This window comes from Phascolarctos cinereus, unplaced genomic scaffold, assembly GCF_003287225.1.
Source record: "Phascolarctos cinereus isolate Bilbo 61053 unplaced genomic scaffold, phaCin_HiC Scaffold_1;HRSCAF=81, whole genome shotgun sequence".
In the NCBI taxonomy this organism is placed as follows: domain Eukaryota; kingdom Metazoa; phylum Chordata; class Mammalia; order Diprotodontia; family Phascolarctidae; genus Phascolarctos; species Phascolarctos cinereus.
This window is the reverse complement of record NW_027555514.1, coordinates 262,482,955-262,490,725: the sequence shown is the minus strand read 5'-3', so window position 1 is coordinate 262,490,725 and position 7,771 is coordinate 262,482,955. Positions and strand designations below refer to the sequence as shown.

At 43.6% G+C, this 7,771-nt stretch overlaps 1 long non-coding RNA gene across 1 annotated transcript; it reads right to left on the bottom strand.

The window, feature by feature from the left end:
* Positions 1–584: 584 nt before the first annotated feature.
* On the bottom strand, positions 585–7,363 carry LOC110221814 (uncharacterized). Its single transcript, XR_002328252.2, has 3 exons — positions 7,277–7,363; positions 4,745–4,836; positions 585–4,283 (listed from the first exon to the last, which is right to left on the bottom strand). It is a non-coding gene; the product is annotated as an uncharacterized LOC110221814 (long non-coding RNA).
* Between the last annotated feature and the right edge of the window lie 408 nt (positions 7,364–7,771).

The window sequence follows — 7,771 nt, the reverse complement described above, 5'->3', positions numbered from 1 at the left end:
CTCCAGGCCGCCTCCTATGTACATAAGGGTGACTCAGAGGTCTGGTGTTTTATGTAAAGCGCTAGCTAGACACGTTCACAGAGGATGTGATGGGGGCGGTATGTCCTGCTCTCTGGCTTTTTTTTTTCCTGACAGCTGATTTTAGGTTGTGGAGCCAGATTCACTGAAAGAATTCACCGAAATGAAGCCCTGTAGGGGACAAGAGGGGCAGGAGGGTCGGCTTGCCTCTCTTCTCTTGCTTTTCCCCTCCTCGTTACTGTGCATTGCTATTATTTATTCTTCTGTTTGCCCCTCCGAAGGCAGCAGGCTCTCCCCCCCTTTCTTCCATGCCACAAAAGCTGGTGGCGGGCTGTTTCTGGCTTTCTCCTTTTGAGAGCTTAAGTGCCTGATCTCTCTCTGTCTCTGTTTCTGTCTGTCTCTCCCCCCTCCTTCTCTCTTTACCTGTCCCTCTTTCTACCCTTCTCCTGTTCCCTCACTCCCTCCCTCCTCTCTCTTTCTCTCTCTGTCTCTCTCCCCCTTTATCCCCTCCCTTCTTCCCAGAGGTCTCTCTTTCCGAAGCCTATTTTCTACATATTTTTCCCTTCTCTCTTTTCTTCTCCCTCTCTCCTCTTTTCAATCTCATGATTTGGGATCTAAAAGCTGTCAAGCCATTGGGCTTACCATTATTCCAGCTGACACGAGCTATGAAATGCATCTATTTAAAAATCCATTTCCATTTGCATAAACATGCCTGAATGAATTTTTAGGATGTTGTGTTAGAAAATAGATTTTCTTTATCCACTAAAGTTATTTTTTTTTTCCGATCTGCACATTTATTTAACCAAAAAATTCTCTAAAATACTTGAACTGTACGTTAGTTCTGTGTGGGTGTTTATATTTTCCCTCTCTTTCAAAGAGATCTGTATTATGGGGTTTGGAGAAGGGGCAGAAGGAATCAGGGCTGTGCCACTAAATATTTAACAACTGACTCTCCGAGGGGATAAATGTAGGACAACACACTTTTAAGCTTAATCTTCATTATTAACACTTTTTCCCATCACTATTTTAAGTCTAGAAAATCAACAGAATAATACAGCAAGCCCTGATCTGTAGTGTTCATTAATTTCCAAGATGTGTATGCTCATAATCCACATTTAACAATCACTCAGGAGCTGGTAAGAGCTGGCTCCAGTACATCCCTGGAGAAAGTATCCAAGGGAATAAATTTAAACATTTAAAACATTTTCTATCCAAGCACTTTAGAGTCTAAGGGCACCAGGCTGTCTTCTTAGGAGACTTAGGTTCCCCAAGTGCTCTTTGTAAGGAATGGTAAAATGACTAGCCACAGGTTGCCCACCCCTGGCTGGACCCTCACCTCACCTTAATAGCATCATACCAAATCACCCTTACAGGAAAAAGCAAACAAATTAAAACAGCAGCAGCAATCCAAAGCTAACCACACTGATCTCTATGACTGAACAAACATATTTCTATGTGGTCATAATTATGTCTACAGTACTCCCAGGTCTATGGTTGTTCAGGTGGTATAACTGGATAGCACCTCTTCCGTTCTTAATGCTAACCCACTTAGCTACTGAGATGCTCCCAATAGTCTTTCCAGAAGCAGAGAGACTGGGGGCATTCTATGATTGCAATGTCCACCTTGGGACAACATGGGGAACATCCCTCATTGGGGACACCTGTCAATGTAGTGGCGAATGTGGCATGTAAAATGGGACATTTTACCTGTGACAAGTATTCTTTCTTGTGATGATGATAGAGGTTTTTTTTAATTTGTTTTTGTTTTGTTTTATTTAGGTTTTATTTGGGTTTTGAGATCCTGTCTCTTAGAATTCCTGTATATTGTGCCCTAGAAGCATCTATCTCTCAACTCTTCTGCCTACATGAGGGGTTCTCATCTTTCTCTTTGGGTTACTTGGCAATCTGGTGAAGTCTATGGACCCCTTCCTTTTAACGGTTAAAAAAAATACATAGAATTTAAAGGAAACAAATTACATTGAAGTGCAGTTATCAGAATATTTTTTTAAAATACAATAAACAAAGTCACAGACCTCAGGTTAAGAATTTCTCCCTCTAGGTAGCTGTCCTCCCTTCAAGTCCTCCCTTAAATTTTTCCATGATATACTCCCATGAAACTGCAAATGAGCTCTCTGAATTCCCTCTGAATTCCCAGGGCACCCGATCTGTATCTCTTGTATTTATTCATCACATTCAGCCACAGCTAACTGTGTACGTGCTGGGACACATGCCCTTGTGGGTGTGGCTGAGACAGGAGAGGGGTATGATGGACCCAGCTTGGGAACATGCCAGCATGGAGGAGGCACATAAGAAACCTCTGCAAAACACCAAAGCATTGGGGAGATGTGTGCTAAGACAACCGGCCAATTCCCCCAGTGAACCGTGTCTCTTGCCTCTGGACCCAGAACTGATTTTTCTCCCCCTGACTCTGAATTCTCTTTACTGCAACAAGTTTTCTGGGCATCTCAGTCCCTTGGATGTTGGTAATGGGAAGAAGCCACCCAATCTGACATTTTGCTTTCTGCTTACTCGGCTCCCAGTTCGGACCTTGGTCCCTCTTTCCCTAAGGCATGAACTGCCCTTCTCACACCTCAGTGATTTGCCTAATTTCAAGTATCAACCTTGTCTGTCTCCATAAATAGGTTGCCCAGGAGTAGTTCTTGTAATGGGGGCCTACTATGGACCAGCTACTGTGCTAAGTGCTGGGGATACAAAAAGAGGCAAAAGACAGTCCCTGCCCTCAAGGAGCTTACAATCTAATGGGGAAGACAACAAGCAAACATATATGTAGAATCAAGATATGTACAGGATAAGTTGGAAATAACAGAGGAAAACAGGGAAATAGCAGAGGAGAATAAGAAATTAACAGAAGGAAGGCACTAGAATTAAGAGGGGTTGGGAAAGACTTCTTGTAAAAGGTGAAATTTTAGTATGGGATTTGGAAAAAGCCAGGGAAGTCAGCAGGTGGAATTGAGAAAGAAGAATGTTCCAAGCCTAGGAGTCAGCCAGAGAAAATGCCTGGAGCATCTGTGAGCATTAAATGAGAAGGAAAGCATAAAAGCCCAGCTGGGGAGAGAAACCTCAGCCTTTATTTTTCCCCTTTGGCCACCACTATGTGACTCTTAGGTGACTGAGTATCAGATTAGGCTATATGACCTTGTGAACTTAGAAAGATCAGGGGTGTTTGTGGTCTGCCAGCACAACACAAAGGAGTGACCAGGACCTGACCCAGCCCAGCTGAAGACTGACTTCACAGGCATGATGCTGGATCCTATAAGAGGGAGGAACGCCTTTATTGACTAGGCCACATTCTGAAGTGAACTTGGGGGAGCAAATATTTTGCAAAAACAGCTGTAAGTATGAGCCCCAGGGAAGAAAAGGTGGAAGAGGAGAAAGATGGAGAAAGGAGGAAAAAGGAAAAGGAAGAAGAGGAAAAGGGGGAAGAGGAGGAGGAGGAAGGAAGAAGAAGAGGAGGAAGAAGAGAAAGGGAGGAGGAGAAAGAGGAAGAGGAGGGAAAGGAGAGGGAGAGAGAGAGGAGAAGGAAAAGAGGGAAGCAGAAGAAGAGGAAGAAATAACAATTCTACCATCACCACAGATCCCTGAATACCATCCAATACTGGACATCCATCTGCTATTTGATACCTGACCTAATAAAGCAGCTGAGAGGCAAACCTCCCACACTGGACCTTCACACTTGTTCCGATGTGAAGAACAGAAGGCTTTTCAGACCTCACACCACCTGGTTTGAGCAAAGCCACCCCCTTGTCCCTGCCACATTTGTTCCTTCAGAGGTTCATGATGGGATTTTTCAAGACCTGCCGACCTAAGAGGGCAGCGGCGGCATAGCTCAATTGTCTTCTTCTGTACTCCCGGAATCAGGAACGCCACCGTGCCTGACGGAAGGGCGCTCTCTTCCACTGTCTGTGCCCCTGGGTTGGGAGGGCAGTGACTGTGTCCTGGTTGCCATCCTGTCTCCCCCAGTGCTGAGCACAGGGATTTGGATATAATAGGTGCCTGGTACGTACATATTGAATGGTTGGAACCAACAGCAGTGGGTGGAAATGGCAAAGAGGCCAGTTTAGGCCGATATCCCCCAGAAGCTTCTTCACAATTAGAACTATCCCATGGTGAGATGGGCTATGTCAGGAGACCAGCGATGCCTTCTCCTTGGAGTTCTTCAAACACAAGGCTGGAAGATGGCTTGTCAGGAGGTGACAGCAAGGATCACTTTGGTGTGTGGGCTGGATTCCATGGTCTCTGAAATCCTTTCCAATTCAAAATCGGAGAGTTTGTGTCATTATTTTTATAGATGAAGCTAAAGTAGACCTTTAGATGTCTAAAGTAGACATCTAAGATGACTTGGAGGTCATCTAGAGCCAGGGGTGGGGAACCTGCGGCCTCGAGGCCCTCTAGGTCCTCGAGTACGGCCCTCTGACTGAATCCAAACTTCACAGAACAAATCCCCTTAATAAAAGGATTTGTTCTATATAACTTGGACTCCATCAAAAGGCTGCACTCATGAACCTAGAAGGCCACACGTGACCTTGAGGCAGCAGGTTCCACACCCCTTCTATAAAAGCATAGATTTGGGGCTGGAAAGGAACTTAGAGGCCGTCGAGTCCAAACCCTCCCCCATTTTACAGACAAGGAAACTGAGGCCCAGGGATTTGACTGGAGACACTATCCAAACACGGCGAGAAGGTAATGAAGTTAGGAAAACACTCACAGCTAAGCAGTGCCTCTCACAGCCGGCCTCATTTTAATTTCTTTCTTTTTCGTTATCGTTCCTCTGACAGTCACTTGATCTTGAATAGGACACTATAAAAGGATAATAACTGACATTCAGAATAATAGCTAACATTTGCAGAGCACTTTAAAGCTTGTAAAGTATTTTACAAATAGCATCTCATTTGATTCTCCCAACAGCGATTCAAAGAAGGCATTATTATTATCCCCATTTTACAGATGATAAACTGAGGCAGAGAGGTTAAAAGATTTGCCCAGGGTCACCAAGTCTATCTGGCTTCTATTCACTCTACTACAAGGCTGCCAAGTTTAAATGTAATCAATACCTTAAAGTTTGCAAAGCCTTTGAAAACATCATCTCAAACAACAGCTCTGTGAGGGAGGCAGTGTAGTAAAGATCCAGGATTTGAACCCAAGTCCTTGGACTCCAAATCTGGTGTCTTTCCTCTGCACCTTTGCTATGTTAAAGGAGCCTTAGATTCAGAGTCTAAAGGACTCGGGTGCATTTCTCATAAGCACTATTTATTTTCCATGTGACCTTGGCTATGTCATCTCACTTCTCTGAGCCTCAGGCCCTTCTTTTGTAAAGAAGAAGGGTTAAGGCTGGATGACTTCAGAAGTCCCCTCCAGCTCAAAATCTCTGAATTCACTTCTTTCACAGGCCTTCACGGGGGATAACAAAGCCTGCTGCAACCTACCTGGTGGTGACTCAAATGATATAATATTTACATATGTATATCCACGTGATCAAGGAGGGATTCAAGCGGAAAGAAAAAATGAAGAAAGAAATTAGAGTGAGACTCTGTACAAAATACATTGCTGAGTCCAAGAAGCTTGTAATCATGCTGTCGTTCAGTCATTTCGGTCATGTCTGACTCTCCATGACCCCATTTGGGGATTATCTTGGCAGAGATACTGGAGTGGTTTGCCATTTCCTTCTCTGATTCATTTTACAGATACGGCAAACAGAGTTAAGTGACCTACCCAGGGTCACACAGCTAGTAAGTATCTGAGAACAGATTTGAACTCAGGAAGATGAGTCTTCCTGACTCCAAGCCCGGCATTCTCTTGCACCAGCTAGCAGCCCTTGTAATCACAGGACCAGGGATAAAAGATTTAGAGGCAGATGGTTCCTTAGGGCTCATGTAGTTCAAACCCTCCCCCCTTTTATTTTTCACTTTATGAAATTGAGGCCCAGAGGGGTGAAGGAATTTACTAAGGAGTATTTCACTAACTTTATTACCTTCTCACCTTCCTTGGACTTCAAGGCCACTGAGCAGAAATGTCAATATTTATAATAAAGTTGCTACCTAGGTCTGCTCTATTACTCATGATGGGTATGATGTTTCCCCTTCCCTAGAATCCAGGTGGAATCACTTTCAGCTGGTCATAGAGTATAGCAGAAGTCCATAGGGAGAGTACAGGGTTTCGTGTCTCCTCTAGGTACTTCAAGGGGGCTCTAACCTACTAGAGAAGACACATGGCCTTCTACAAACTAGCATGGAAGACAGTGACCCAGCATTTTATATGTATTAACCATTATTGTTATTGTTACTATTACAACCATTTGGAGGGATAGCTCCAAACATTAACCTGAAGTTAAATATAGGACCTGAAGTCAGAGGACCTGGGTTTGATCCCTGACTCTCCTACTTATCCTAAGATCACCGATTTGGAGATGGGAGGGCCCTTATGGGTCATCAAGTCTAACTTCATTTTAAAGATAAGAAAACTGGGGCCCAGAGAAGATATGTAACTGGACCAAAGTTCTACAAGAACAATAAGAACCACTGATGCCCCAAGGGACAATTGAAGTGACTCATCATGAATCACAAAGCTAATGAGGGTCTGTGGCAGGATTCAAATTCGAGTCTTTCTGACTCCAAGTCCAACAGTCTGTACATAATTCCACAGTACTTCTTGTCAGTAAAATGGCAGGATTGGGCTAGATTATCTTTAAAGTGTCCTTCAGCTTTAAACTAGTCTCTTAATACTTCAAAACTTCAAGGACCCATGGCTGTTGATATGGATCCTCCCTTCACCAATGCCCTTCACCGCCCTTTTATGCCTCACTTGATGGTGTCTGAGAACTGTTGCTGTCAACAGATTTCATGCCCTCTGTAACTAATTCGGTGATGACGCTCTCCAAACTTAACTAGGCTGGTCTTTGGCCAAGAGGGTCCATCCCTGGGAACTTCCCACAGGCCTCTCCAGCTTGAGAGGACCTGTCAGAGTTGAGAACCCAGGAATCCACAAAAATTGAGGAAATCATCTCTCAAGGAACTCTGACTCTAATTAGTGCAGACAATACATAGAGGAAGATTTAGATTTGGGGCTGATAGAAAGATCAGGTGGTCCTCAGAGTTCAAGAAATGGATGATAAGAAGAGACCTCAAAAGTTATTCCCTCACAGAATCATAGATCCAGAGCTGAAGGCCTTAAAGACCCTTTAGTCCAATCCCTTCATTTTATAGATAAGGAAACCTAGGGCCAGAGTAGTTAAGTGACTTACCTGAGGGGTAGCAAGTGTCCAAGGTGGGATTTGAACCCAAGGCTTCTGATTACAGAGCCAGTATTCCTTCTACCAAGGTAGGCTGCCCTGAAATAAACAGCAGATCTTTTTGTAGCAATTTCCAATTTCCAAATCACTTTCCTAAAAACAACCCTAGGAAGTAAGAGAAGCATTGTTACCTCCTCCCTCTTTCTTTTTATAGACAAGGAAACTAATATGGAGTTAAACTAATATAGCTTTACTAACCTCAACCAGAATTTTGTCCTATTATTGTGCAAAATTGTCTGTGAGTGGAAGGCAAAGAAAAATTTAGCTTGCTAAAGAAGCTCAGTAATTGCTGGTAGCAGAGCTAAGGGGGAAAAGGTATTGTGTGAAACTTTCATCCTGCAGGGTTTTTCAGGAACACATTAAAAGGAACCAAGCTTTTTGTTTAAAAGAAAAAAACTCTTATCTGTGTTGGAAGCTTATCCATGTGTCATAGGCCTTATAAGGTAT